We start from the raw sequence: 15,000 nt of genomic DNA on the forward strand, positions 1-15,000 counted from the left end.
AGCCTCATATATTTAAGAAAAGAGTTATTGCAGATCCCTTAGACCCCCCAGCTGCAACCCCTGCCATTCCTCTTTACTGTACCTCCGTTTATGTTCTGTGTTTTTCCAACTGACTTTACTTAACCCTCTCCTAACAATTGTCCCATGGTGCAACTGCGAGGCTTTCTTCCTGTTACACCGTTCAGACCTTTTCACTTTCAAATTCACTTTCGACTCTGGATGACCTCACAGGTCCCAGCGCTTGTCCCTTGGGCTAAATGATATATTTTAATTTAATCTGAAATCAAGAAATAATGTTTTTAAATTCTCTTTGTTTTTAAATATGAATCTCTTTACAAGACTGTGTCAAATAAATCTGTTCTGTCCTCTGCAAAAGAGGACATTTCTACGACTAGGGAAACTGAATTATCCGATAACTGTGGATAGTGAGAGAGAAAGAGAGAACGAAGAGAGAATTTGCTAGTGTCGTAACAGGAGGATTCCAAACGGCGAGCGGCCTGCTGAGCAAGCGGGAAACTTCTTCGGTGGGGAATGGGAAAACGAGCCAGTAAATTCGATTCTGATCTCCCGCGGTCGGCAGTGAAATCGGGGTGTATGGCATACAGGGAACTAAGGTTAGCAGCACCGCTTTCCGCTTTGAGCTTAGCTGGAATTTAACCCCCCCCCAACCCACCCCACCACCACAAAAAAAAAGAAAGAAAGAAAAAAAAAAATCTTCCCCCACCCAGCATAATTGACATGTAACAGACGGATTCCTTTCTCGTTGATTATTATATGTCTTTGTCAGAATTGCCCTGTGGAAGTGGAAGGGATTTTATCTGAGCTCTGCCTTGCTTTCTACACTGGCTTGCGTACTCGACTATCAATCTGGTAGCCCGAGTTCGCTTCCCGCGACCGTCAGTGCGGAATCTGAGGAATTTATTTCTTGTGATTAGAAATTCATTTCTCAAAATAATGTGGTTCGGATCCCACAATAAGCTGTAGGTCCCGTTGCTAAGTAACCAATTGGTTCCTAGCCACGTAAAAAAGGAAAATTTAATCCTTGGGGCCAGCCCTAGGAGAGCTATTCATTAGCTCAGTGGTCTGGTTAAACTACGATATAGCTACTTGACCTTTTTGTACACTGATTCTGATCCCAAGACCGGACAAAAGATGCGGGAGTTAACGCATCTGCCTTGTAAATTATCGTACTTCCTCCATAGCTATAACCCGTTTCATTCTTCTTACTGTACCCCCGTTCATATTCTCTGTCTTCTATCTTACTTTCCTTAACCCATATTGCAACTGCGAGGTTTTCCTCCTGTTACACCTTTCCAACCTTTTTACTCGCAATTTCCCTTTCAGCGATGGATGACCTCGTAGGTCCCAACGAGTGGCTTTTGGCCTGAGTTCTATGATCTAGTTCCAGTTCCTGTCTGCAACCTCTCTCATTGCTTTTATTCTACCTCCGTCCTTATTCTCTTTCTTCCATCTTACTTTCCTCAGTCCTCGTCTAACAATTGTTTCATAGTGCAACTGTTTTGAGGTTTTCCTCTTGATACACCTTTTAAAACCTTATTACCCTCAATTTGTCTTTCAGAGCTAAATGATCTTAAAGGTCCCAGCGCTTGGCCTCTGGCCAAAATTTTATATTTCATTCCGTTGTAAACCGCCGAGCATTAGTGAAAATCTGCAGCTTACTTGAACAATTAAAGTGCAGTCAGGGTAGAAATTCAATACAGTGTGAGTAAGAATACGTAAAATTACCCTAACCCCCCACCCCACCCACCCACCCACCCACACACATTATAGATTTAAATCTAAATATAATTTTGTCGATACATCTTCACATGTTCAGATTTTGATTCAAACGCCCTCTCTGACAACACCGATAATCAAGGCAGACACAAACCCCATCATCCATAATGGTGTAATTATGATGGTGCCTCGCGCTAATCACTATGGCAGCATTACCAACTGGGCGATTGGCATCATCATCATTATTATCACATCACCATATCTTGGTTGGGGCCTTTCCGCAGGAATATCAGTTACAGCGCATCCCTACCCGGAAACATTTCATCTCTTATTCATTTGGATTTCTTTGTATTATCTGTTTCTTTGTTAGTTTAATAATTAACTTTTTTCCGATAATTGATTTCTTCTATCTGTATTTCCTCTTTTCTTCTGTTACTTCTTTTAAATGAACACTTATTATTCTTTGGAACCTTGAGTTTCATGTCATTGGCTCATCAAGGCTTGTTCCATATGAATAGGGGTTTACCTTCTGAATATAATAATAATGATAATAATTATGATAATAATAATAATATAATAATGATTCTATAATCATTTTCAAAGGAATACTTTTTCCCCCATGAATATGGATATACCTTTCAATAATAATAATAATAATAATAATATTAATAATAAAATTAATAATAATAATAATAATAATAATAATAATAATAATAATAATAATAATAATAATAATAATAATAATAATAATACGTAATTTCTTTCAAATGAACAATAATTCTTTGGAAGCTTGAATTTCAAATCAGTGGCCCCTACAGGCTTGTTCCGTAAAGAACAGAGATTTACCTATTGAATCTCTGCTGTAAAATATGTTAGTGACTTGGATAACTTTTGATGGTAGTTCTTTTCGAGGAAGGATGACTGGGAGTTGTGGGGACTGAGGTTGTAGTAACAACCCCAAGACTGATATCTGTAAAAGTCTGACTGGGCTAAAGATGATGTTCCATTGAATCAGCTTAGAAGTTTTCCGATTACAGGGCCGTGGTCTTCCAATCTCAGAGGGATTTTACCTCAATAACACTGGATGTTCCAGAGGCGAAGGTCACAAAAAGTTTATCGAATTTATGCGTACTCTTTGATGACTCATGCTGTTGTCAGGATAGAGAAGCAATTGCTTTGGGGATAAACATTAGGAGTCAATATAAGCACTGAATGAGGAAAATACCCCATTAAGAACGAATTTGAGACTCACAGGTAGATTAATAATATTGGTTAAAGACTATATCTTTCCAGTGGAATAAGAAAAAGCGAAAGTAGATGTAATAAAACAAGAATAATGATGTGTGTGTGTTTGTGCGCGCGTGTGTTCGTGTCCAAATGTCAAGCCTAAAATAGCTAATTGATAACAAATTCCCTGTCTTAGAAATAAATTACACTGAAAGGAATTATAATTACACTTATCGTGTCTTGAAAGTTACATTGGAAAGTGACTTAACGCAATCTTGATACTATATATATATATATATATATATATATATATATATATATATATATTATTATATATATATATACACTATACATACTATATATATATACATATACATACATATATATACACATATACATATATATACATATATATACATATATATATATATATATATATATATATATTAGAGAGAGAGAGAGAGAGAGAGAGAGAGAGAGAGAGAGAGAGGTATTGCGTTCAAGCCTCAATATCTGTAGGTTAGTTGATTGTCTTCGACGAATCTTTTTTTCTTTTACATTTCATAAAGTGCGTACCCGTCCAATAAGCGTTTTATGAAGAGTTGTTTTGACCGATACATCGCCAAATTAAATTATCCGCTGGGGAAAGGTTGCTTCGGGGCTTATAAAACCCCTTTCATTGACGGGTTGAAATTTTGGCGTGCAGATATTTTTCTGTGGAAATAAGAAATTATGTTAGTAGAACTTGTTAAATATATATCATATATATAGAATATATATATATAATATATATATATGATATATGTATATATTAAGGTTTATATATAATTTGTGTATATATATATATATATATATATATATATATATATATATATATATATATTATTATTACCAATAATATTTTCAATTTTATTCGGTCGGAAGATAAACCGCAGCCATATTTATCTAGAAGAGGGGAACCACAAAGGACTAACAATAGATTGGTATGGGGTCTGCTTGGTCGTAAGTTATTCTGTGATCTTGGGAAAGTTAAAGTGGAATTCTAGACAATTTTAGCAAATCAGTAAAAAATTGTCATTAAAGAACTGAAGTAAATAAAGGACGTTGATTCAGCTCATACGAATTGTCTTGTGTGATAATGTACTTATATTCAAATAGTGTTTTTTTAATGAATTGTTTGTTATTATTCTGACTGCAGTGGAAAAGGCCAGATTGAATATCTGTTTATCTAATCTTCGATATCTTTGGGAATGATCAGGTTAAAGATTCCTTTATTTATCAGCCTGATTTTTGGACTTCGTTTGTAATAAGGTCCTTTGTAAAGTTTAATTTAGGTTGTTGTAAGTCTGCAGATGTTGTCAACTGTCTGCAAGGTTGAATATGTTTTGAGATGAGAGCATGCAGGGGTGGGCGTGGCTTTGAGGTCATTAAAGCTGCTGTTCGTGCTCTAGTTATGAGTGAGTGTCAGTATGGGCGTCTACATTACAGTAAAACGTGTCATCGACATGTTGGCAACCTCTTGCTACTGGCAAACGTGTCATCGACATGTTGGCAACCTCTTGCTACTGGCAAACGTGTCATCGACATGTTGGCAACCTCTTGCTACTGGCAAACGTGTCATCGACATTTGTCCGGCAAGCTCTTGCTACTGGCAACGTGTTCATCGACATGTTGGCAACCTCTTGCTACAGGCAAACATGTCATCAACATGTTGGCAACCTCTTGCTACAGGCAAACATGTCATCGACATGTTGGCAACCTCTTGCTACAGGAAGACATGTCATCGACGCGTTGGCAACTTGTTGCACATACATCACAAACCAGTGCCAAACATGTCATAAATACATGTTGGCCCCTACATATCACTTACAGATTGAAGATAAATCGGCCACTTATTGATTGTCCGAATCAATGCTTCGTACGATTATATCGTACTTCATATCTGGCCATTGACCCGTTTTCAACCTGTTTGTTATATGTATGCAATAAGTCGCCGACTTTTGTTGATGACATGCTGTATTGTAGTGTGGACACACTTATGGAGAATTGTTTATCCCTATGTTTTCTTTATCGATGGAATTTCAAACTTCATGAGAAAGGTGGCTTTAGAACGTAATTGTTACATTTACAAATCTAAAATTAATGCTGGAGATGTTTTAAAGGTGTTGGCCAATATAGAATGTATGTCTTGGGAGACAGGGCAATTAATTGATAAAGACGATGGCGTAACAATGGACAGGGCCACCAGCAAATGAGCTTTTGAAGAAGGCTTTGGGAGCTTTCCAATAAGCGCCAATTTGTGTCTAATGGTCATCAAATAGCTTATGTGGCAGAGATATTGATTTGATGAAACGATTTCGCTCATTAGTAGTTAATAACTGGTGATGTGTTAACGCAGCAAAGGGAATAATAGCTCGAGTGATTTGTTATTAGGAAGTAATTTTGAATTGTCGGCCCTGAATGTACGATGGATAAATGCTTTAAATAAACGTAAATGAGATACATGAGACTCAGATAGTCGTAAATGATAAGCAATTCACGATCATTAATATCCATCCATCCATCCGTGATCGGAAATCAGTTATGGATTTTTTTTAAGTAGTTTCGTCACGTCCGAAGATGAGGAATTGCTGTCAACACTCTTGAATATCTTCACTCATCATTGCATTCCGTAAAGATACTTTTAACGAATCTTCACACCCCTTCATTTGTTATGCCAATTCTCCGTTTTCTTCGTATTTCCTTAAGAGAATGGGAGAACCACCAATTAGGAAGTAGCGCCTCAGTGGCGTGGTCGGTATAAGTGTTGGCCTGCCGCCTTGGTGGCCATGAGTTCGATTCTCGGGCATTCCATTGAGGTGGTTAGAGATGTGTATTTCTGGTGATAGAAGTTCACTCTCGACTTGGTTCGGAAGTCACGTAAAGCCGTTAATCCCGTTGCTGAAGAAACACTGGCTCCATGTAACGTAAAAACACCATACAAACAAACAAACAAAAACCAATTAGGAAGTGCTCTCATCAATTCGAACGCACCGTCAAGGGACCAAGGATCGTGACTAGTAAGTCAGCTTTCACTGGGAGATTATGGTACAGTATCATCTATCATTGCTTTCACTCGGGAATAGTGTCATTTATCATTGCTTTTATATAGGAAAAGTATCATCTATCATTGCTTTCACTCGGGAAGAGTGTCATTTATCATTGTTTTCATTCAGAAAAAGCATCGTCTATCATTGCTTTCACTCAGGAAAGTAATTTTTATCATTGCTTTCACTCAGGAAAAGTATCATCTATCATTGCTTTCACTCAGGAAAGTAATTTTTATCATTGCTTTCACTCAGGAAAAGTATCATCTATCATTGCTTTCACTCGGGAAGAGTGTCATTCATCATTGTTTTCATATAGGAAAAGCATAATCTATCATTGCTTTCACTCAGGAAAGTAATTTTTATCATTGCTTTCACCCAGTATTTTATTGTTCATCATTGCATTCACCCAGGAAAGTAGCGTATATCAATATTCATCATTGCTTTCGCTCGGGAAGTGTCATCTGATCATTGCTTGCACTCAAGGAAAGTATCATCTGGCATTGTTTTCACTCTGGAAATTGGAAGAGCCTTCGTGTCTTGTTGATGACTTCCAGGTCGTTTCTTTTGAAAGTGTTTTTTCCAAATGATTAAGTTAAGGTTATATATCATTATTGTGTGTGATCAAAAGACAATCATCCATTTTGAGAGAGAGAGAGAGAGAGAGAGAGAGAGAGAGAGAGAGAGAGAGAGAGAGAGAGAGAGAGAGATTCATTGACCGAGAAAGTGGAGTGACAACCGACAGGGTCATTAGAGAGAGACACACAGACTGAAATGAAATGTACCCGTCATCAATCTAATGCAAGGAGAAGCCTTGTAAACATCTGAGCGTTTTACCAAGTCTTCAGTTACTTTGCAATAGATGAATTACCTTTCCCAACGTATTCTTCGGCTTTCCAAGTAGTATTAATTAGCTTAATGTCTAATAACCAACAATTACTGGTCGTTATGGCGAAGCAATTAATTAGCAGGAAGAAGGACTTTGCCAAATTAGTTAATATATGATTGTACCCCGGTGAGACACTGCAGGGTATAATCTGTTAGATTGCTTGGTAAAGCTGGAAGGAGCAGAAATAGAAAGGTCTTGTTCCGATCTAGTTATTTTGCCTAAATGTACTTAGTGACAGTCACAAGCAAATAAAACTCTTGCGCAGCATATATATATATATATATATATATATATATATATATATATATATATATATATATATATATATATATATATATATATATAGTGTTACAATGAACATTTTAAAGAGCGTGGTATTGTAGGGTTCTACGTGAACCGCACACACCTATTTACATCGCACTGGCCGGCTAATCTCCTCATAACATCATTTTTATACATATATGTCTTTTATACATGTAATCTCCTTTCTTATTATTGTCATGATAAATGTATCGTCATCATCATATGCATCACAGTGTCAGCATTTCAGCCATATGTACGTTAACTTCTGTCGTGTCTTGTGTATCAGTTCATATGTATATTTCCATCTGTCAACAAACACGAATGAACGTGTATGACCTCTGTTTTTGATCGCCTGATGTCAGGCGCTACATATCCGCTCGTAAGAGCTGTCTGTTTGTTGACTGAATAAATTTTCTACGAGCTGCTCTATGAGCAAGAGCCCTTGCTGCCACAAGGCCAGCTTAATCAAAAATAACAACTGAATAAATCAGTAAGTTGCGGACTCTGAATCTTACTTTTACCCTTCGCTACAGTATAATGGCACATGAAGGTAATCAAAATTTAAATATTTATTATAATTCTTTGCCGAGTGTTACTTATTCTAAAGAATTGATTAGATATCAACCTTGAATACTGTTTCATCGGACGATTGAGAACGATGTTTCTGATGTTCTACGATATTTCCTCTCCGCAAACTGTTTCACCTTTATTTGTCCTCACTTTTGATGTTTATGTATTCTAATATTATTCCGGTCCAATACTCGCCCCCACCCCTCCCCTCGCTCTAGTTAGTATTTTTCCATTCTAAAACTCCCACCTTACTCTCGCTTCGCCAACCTTCCATTTTCCCAAATACAGTGATCTGTCATCTTGCGTAGGGTACTCGTTTATCGATTTGCCTAAAATTAGGCCACATATAAAACTTCAAGAAAGATAACTGTCTTCAGAGTGGTGTTATTTGTGTATGACTTACGGCATCTTGGAGGAACAGTCCAGTAACGTATCGTTTTTATATCTCTAAGAATAATTCTCCCTGCAGGGGTGGTTGGTGGTTTGTGGCCGTCAGTGCACCGCATGATGTACACAGTAAGCATTACTTAAGGTTCTTAGTAGCGTCCCTTCGGCCCCTAGCTGCAACCCCCTTCCATTCCTTTCTCCGTACCTCCGTTCGTATTCTCTTTCTTCCATCTTACTTTCCTCTGCCCTCTCCTATCAATTGAGTCATAATGGCACTTCGAGGATTCCCTCCTGATACACCTTTGAAATCCTTTTACTCTCGATTTCCCTTTCAGCGCTGATTGGCCTCATGGTTTTAAGTGGTGGGCCTTGGGCGTAAATTCTGTGTATTGTATTCACTTCTAAGAATAATTCTTGACAGTCCGTGAAAGTCCTTGATTTTGTTCATAAAAAGGAACACTTTCCGTAACATTTCCACTGGGACAAAATAGACCGAAGGTTCTTCTCTCTTGTTCAGGGGGCTGCCTTAATGACGTCACGCATCCCAAAAAGGTGAGAGAGATATGTTGGGAAATATGCATACACATTTATATATTGATTTTGTGTGCATACATACTTACATGAATTAGTATCCCTTACCATTGACACTTCCTAGGGAAGCAGTTACGAAATAGTATTAGTGTGCATTACTGCAGCTTTAGCTTCCATTTGAATAGTTATTAGATGACACCTGCGCAAAGATTATATTATATTATATTATATATTATTATATTATATTATATTATATATATATATTATATATTATATTATATATATATATATATATATATATATGACTGTTAAAATGTTGTTACAACAGAATTCCATCTAATAAAAGGAGCCCATAAAAACACCAAAATATAAAAAAGAAAAATTCTATACTTCAGAGACTGCTGTCTCCCACTTCAGGTAGATTCGTCTACCTGAAGAGGGAGACAGCAGTCTCTGAAATATAGTATTTTTCTCTCTATATTTTGGTGTTTTTATGGGCTCCTGTTATATATATATATATATATATATATATATATATATATGTATATATATAGTGTGTGTGTGTGTGTGTGTGTGTGTGTGTCTGTGATATGTATTTATATTTGTGTGCGTGTGTATTTGGGTAAGTGATTTTTTTTTTTTGCTAGCGCGAGATTGAATAGTTGGGTTCCCAAGCGTTGACGAATTCACTATTTTTCGGACGTCAAATAAGTAATCAGAAAAGAATAAATAGATTAATAAACTAATATATATATATATATAATATATATATATATATATATATATATATATATATATATATATATATATATATATTAAACTATTGTGAATGAATGGCTACAATACAAGATAAATTATTATTATTATCAATATAGGTGGGAACAGTGAGAACCATTGAAAAGACCAAGTATAAAATCAGTTCCATTGATGCTGCCAATCTTTTTAACAGAACATATTATTATTATTATTATTATATTATTATTATTATTATTATTATTATTTTATTATTATTATTATTATTATTACAAGGAACAAGGTTGCAAGTCTTACGTCACTACCTTCTTGAACCATGAGTGTAAGAGTAGCTCTTATATCATCCTTGGGTTGACTGTCAAGGACCTCAATCGTGAGTCTTTGAAGTTGCTATTTCTGTCTAGGAAGACTTATTATTATTATTATTGTTATTATTATTATTATTATTATTATTATTATTATTATTATTATTTAGAGCTGCCATTTCATTTCAGTTTCAAACTCAGGAGAAAAACAAGATTTGATTCTTATTTTGCCTTTATTCCTTATTTTTATTCTTTTTTTTTTCTTTCCCCTTCCTTGGACTGGGAAAATGACATCTGAGTGCCTCCCATCTTGTAGCGATTAGGGTCAAGTACCTGTAATTTACACCTTTCTTTTTATTTCCTTCTGTTGGAGCTGTGGGTTCAATCACCCCTTTCATTTTCTGTTCATTTTCCTTTTCATTTTTAGTATTTAGATGTAAGAAGCGTGTCCAGATAGTTTCATTTCAGATTTGATTTTAATTAATATTCCTTTTCATTTTTCTTATCGTGCGTAAGAGGGATGTTCTTTCAATTTTAATTTTAAATTTGGTTTTAATTGATTTTCATTTACATTGTTATTATTCTTATGTGAGATGGATTTCCAATTATTTTAATTGTAATTTTGAATTTGATTTTAATTCATTTTCCTTTTCGTTTGTAATATTCATTTGTAAGAGGGATGTTCTAATATTTGTATTTTAATTTAAAATTTATATTTGATTTTAATTTGATCTTTATTTTTATTGCTTTTTTATGATTATGCCAAAATGAAAATCCCTGTCCAGAGTGTAGTAAAGACGAACACGATATAAATCCGCAATAAAAAGAAAAAGGGAATGACGATAAACAAACAAAAAGATCTTGTCATTATAAACTCAATCAGCCATGACTTGATGTTTAGATGTTTTCAACTATGTGGCTTTGTCGGAATGTGAAAAAAACAACTCTTATAATTATGACGGAGTTAGACGAAACTTGTTGTCAACATTAATTAGATGACCGCCACAGATAATTAACTTTCGGCGGGTCTTGATGACTAATTGACGATTTGGGTCTGTGATTATTACGTTGGCCCTTTTAGTTCAACTTTAAATTAGGGTTAAAAGGAAATAACATCGAAGAGTGAAGTTCGTGAATTTTAAGAAAACTCTTGAGCCATCTACAATAACCAAAGTTAACTCATAAAGAAGGTATCGTGAGAATTCAGTTTGCATTTTCTACCAAAGTTTATATTATCTATATAATATATATATATATATATATATATATATATAGATATATATATATATATGTATATATATATATAATATATATATGATATATATATATATATATATGTATATATGTATATATATATGTATATATAGGTATATATTTATATGTATATATATATAGATATATATATATATATATTATATATATATATATATATATATACTAATATACTTATTATATATAATAATATATATATATATATATATATATATTTCCAGATTAAATCCATCGGCTTTCAATGGAGAGCGCCTCCATCAGCCATTTAAATCCTCTTTGCTCTTATGATATTACTCTTGACATTTTTTTTTTCAAAAGGAAGCGACGCCACTAATCCGATGACGCAACTTGTAATCAGTTCATTCAGGAAAGAGGTCAATGTACTTTAGGATTAGCTTGTTCTGTCTAGTCTGTAATTGGCTGTCACCGATTGATTTTCTGCCGATAGATACGCTGAGATCTCTACAGTTAATTGGTTTACAGTTCCTTCTAGGAATTTTGTTATCATGGATTTGATAACAGGACGTGGAAAGCGTTTGCTCTCTCTCTCTCTCTCTCTCTCTCTCTCTCTCTCTCTCTCTCTCTCTCTCTCTCTCTTGTAGTAGGAAAGCTTAGGATTTTACACTTAAATGGTGGTGTTCATTTTAGGAAAATTGGTATTATGTGGCGAAATTGTAACGCAACACTTAATGATTTACTGTTCCTTGTAAGAAACTTGCTGTAATGGATTTAATGATAGGACATGGAAAGCTCTCTCTCTCTCTCTCTCTCTCTCTCTCTCTCTCTCTCTCTCTCTCTCTCTCTCTCTCTCTCTGGCGAAGTCGCAGGACACTCCTATTTTACATACCTTCAACCGACGAACCTTCTTTTGACCTAAATAGAAAATTAGGTGCCCTGTCTATTAGTTAATTTTCGCTGCGCTTAGCTTGGCCTGGAGAGAGAGAGAGAGAGAGAGAGAGAGAGAGAGAGAGAGAGAGAGAGAATAAAATTACCCCACGCGGGTGATAGGTACTCCGGCATGATTAAAATTAAACAGGAGGCCTCAAGAGATAATTCTCTCTCTCTCTCTCTCTCTCTCTCTCTCTCTCTCTCTCTCTCTCTCTCTCTCTCTCTCTCTAATAAATCATAAATCTGTTAATAATTTGCTAGTGGAAGGGCCCTTGAAAAGAAATAAATATCCCAGGCACAGTGAGGTGATAAATGAAAAGTTACCGTGATGGATTTTGTTCATTAATAACTCTATTAATTATGAAATATTACGGATGGAGGGACTAGTAAGTGTTTTTGTTTACCCCGCTCCAGCGCTCCGTTTTCTATCAATCATGATAAAAAAAAAACGGTGACGTTGGCTCCTACTTATAGATCCTTTCCTTGTGACGTCATCCAACCTATCCCCGAATGGTAGGGTTGGTTATTTTGTGGATAAAACTTCGATAAAGATAGGTTTTCTAGTTATTTATATTTGTATAGTTATTTTTGTATCATATAGTAAGCTTATTTGTAATTTTATTTAGTTTTATACATAATGATTCATGGGTGACCTAGATTTTATGTTTGTGCATGTCATCATTCATATTTTTGTGATTAATTTTTCTGTCATACTATGTTTATTTATATGTTGATTTTGTTTTATGCAAAATAATACATGGGTGACTAACTCTTGTACGAGTATGTTTGTACATGGTATCTTCCACACGCGCGCGCGCACACACACACACACACATACAAAAGACCAGTCATTCAGAGTAAGATTATTACGAGTAGAAGATATAGTATCCAAACTCCTAAAATCATTCCTGTCCGGTTTTTTTTCATTAAGTAATTAATAATATGAAATAACTAGTGTTTATTTCTTTGAGTATACAAGGTGTCTAATTAACAATTCTGTCCTATTTTTACAGGTGAGTTCATGGGACCTTCGTTCGCAATGGCAGAGTAATTGTGTTCTTCTTGAGGTAATGTACCCATGACGATTGATTTAATTCTTTTAGGTATAAGTATGTATAGTTCTTTTGTTTTCTTCATTGGTCATAGGTTCCCGTAGGGGCTACCTTAGGATAAGTATTACTAGATTATTTTGTAAGCCCCCAGTTGACATACGTTTTCATGATTGTCGGTTTTTAGAATAAGTATTCCTTAATTTGTTGTCCATCTCCTTTAACCTTGTCTGACTCCCGCTTTCATCCCTCATCTATGAAGGTAATATAGACTGGAGTGTGAGACCCAAATCTTCCTCGAAGTCGGTACTGAAGAATAAACCCGTAGTTATGTCTTTAATTCCGTGACTGATTTGTCTGTCCCATGTTTGCTGAACGAGAACGAAAACTGAGAGGAATAGAATTTCCATAGTCTAAGATAACGCTTCAATAACTAGGAATTACGGTCAAGTATTTGTGTTTATCGGGCCCTAACTGTTATGCGATATTTTTTTTTATTCATTTATGTGCAAGTTCCATTAATCTTAAATCCGTTTCTCTAGTATATATCAGGCTTAAGACACGTCTAAATAAGTAGGAAGACGGTTAATTGTATTTATAGGACCCGTAACAGTTATGCGTTTTTTTATATACTTATACTCGGGATCAGTACATCTTGAATCCGTTTCCCTGGTATATCTCAGGCTTCAGATACGTATAAATAAGTAGGAATTATGGCTTAGCATTTGTATTTATCGGCCCCATGTCCTCCCTGAAGCTGATTCATGTGGTCTCGAAGCCGAGTAAGACTTACAGCCTCGTTCACCTGAAAAACAATTTCTGAGATAAAATCTTTTCTCTTTGTCCCCTTGAAATGGTTCAGATATGTAGATGACATCTTAGTAGTCTTACCTGTTGGTATCGATGTAAATGATTTATTGTCTCTGCTATTAGTTATTTTTTACACTTAAATGCGGGTTCAATAATCTTGAATTGGTTTCTCTAGTATGTCTCAGTCTTCAAATTGGTTTTTCCTTCCTCTCAAACTATCTTCTTTAGTTGTATTTTGCCTTAATGTGTCCTTCTATCCTCTGCATGTCACCTCTCATCCCACCAGCCACGTCATCCTTTGTTCTCTCTAGTGTGTCACTCCTTGTCCTTTCACCTTTGTCACGCTGCTATGTAGAACTACTGGGATTTAAAGAAAAATAATAAATGTAAGAAAAAACAATTCATTTGTGCCAACCCTGACCTTACAGACCTTACATCTTGTTCGGGTTGCCCCAGGTCCCTCAGTGTGAGGCGCTTCTGTGGGAATTGATAATTAAAACCATTTTGATAATAATAATAACTGGCATTTCCATATGAAAATCCATGACGGTTCTTTTTATTTTGTTAATATATGCAATCATTGTGAAGATAGTAAGCCATTCAACGCGTTAACCAGTGTTTATAAGAACCAGAGGGGTCAAATGAACTTGCTGTTCTGTCCCTTTAGGCATTTTTAAGTTTTCTGTAAATGAAAACTATTGAGATGGCTCTGTCTGTCCGTCCGCATTTTTTCTGTCCGCCCTCAGATCTCATAAACTACTGAGGCTAGAGGGCTGCGAATGAGTACGATGGTCATCCACCCTCCAATCATCAAATATGCCAAATTGTTGCTCTCTAGCCTCAGTAATTTGTACTTTATTTAAGGTTTAATTCAGTAATAATCGTGCATCTGACAACAATATAGGCAAAACGTTTACACATTCATAAATAGAGGCTAAGTGTTTTCACGTTGATAAATGGAGGCAAAACGTTTAAACGTTGATAAGTGGAGGTAAAACATTAAAATGCTGATAGTGGAGGCAAAACGTGGACACGTTGACTAGTGGAGGCAAAACTTTTAAACGTTGATAAGTGAAGGTAAAATGTTTAGATAAAACGTACACGTTATAAGTGGAGGTAAAACGCTGATAATTTGATTTGATAAGTGGGGACAAAACGTTTTAACGTTGATATGTGGAGGCAAAATGTTTAGG

The 15,000-nt window shown here is 35.4% G+C and overlaps 1 protein-coding gene across 6 annotated transcripts in view; it reads left to right on the forward strand.

Annotated features, from left to right (window-relative positions):
- The window catches only part of LOC135205429 (neurensin-1-like), a 341,552-nt gene that overhangs the window by 172,535 nt on the left and 154,017 nt on the right, over positions 1–15,000 (forward strand). For 3 of the 6 annotated variants that reach the window (XM_064236002.1, XM_064235999.1, XM_064236003.1), the window contains exon 2: positions 12,962–13,015. The exons of 2 other annotated variants lie outside the window; for them this stretch is intronic. The gene's annotated coding sequence lies outside the window, so the exon portion shown is untranslated. Of the gene's footprint in view, positions 1–8,309; positions 8,329–12,961; positions 13,016–15,000 lie in introns of those variants that run through there. One more of the 6 variants, XM_064236000.1, reaches the window with a different exon arrangement.

Source organism: Macrobrachium nipponense, chromosome 24 (assembly GCF_015104395.2).
Source record: "Macrobrachium nipponense isolate FS-2020 chromosome 24, ASM1510439v2, whole genome shotgun sequence".
Taxonomy (NCBI): Eukaryota; Metazoa; Arthropoda; class Malacostraca; order Decapoda; family Palaemonidae; genus Macrobrachium; species Macrobrachium nipponense.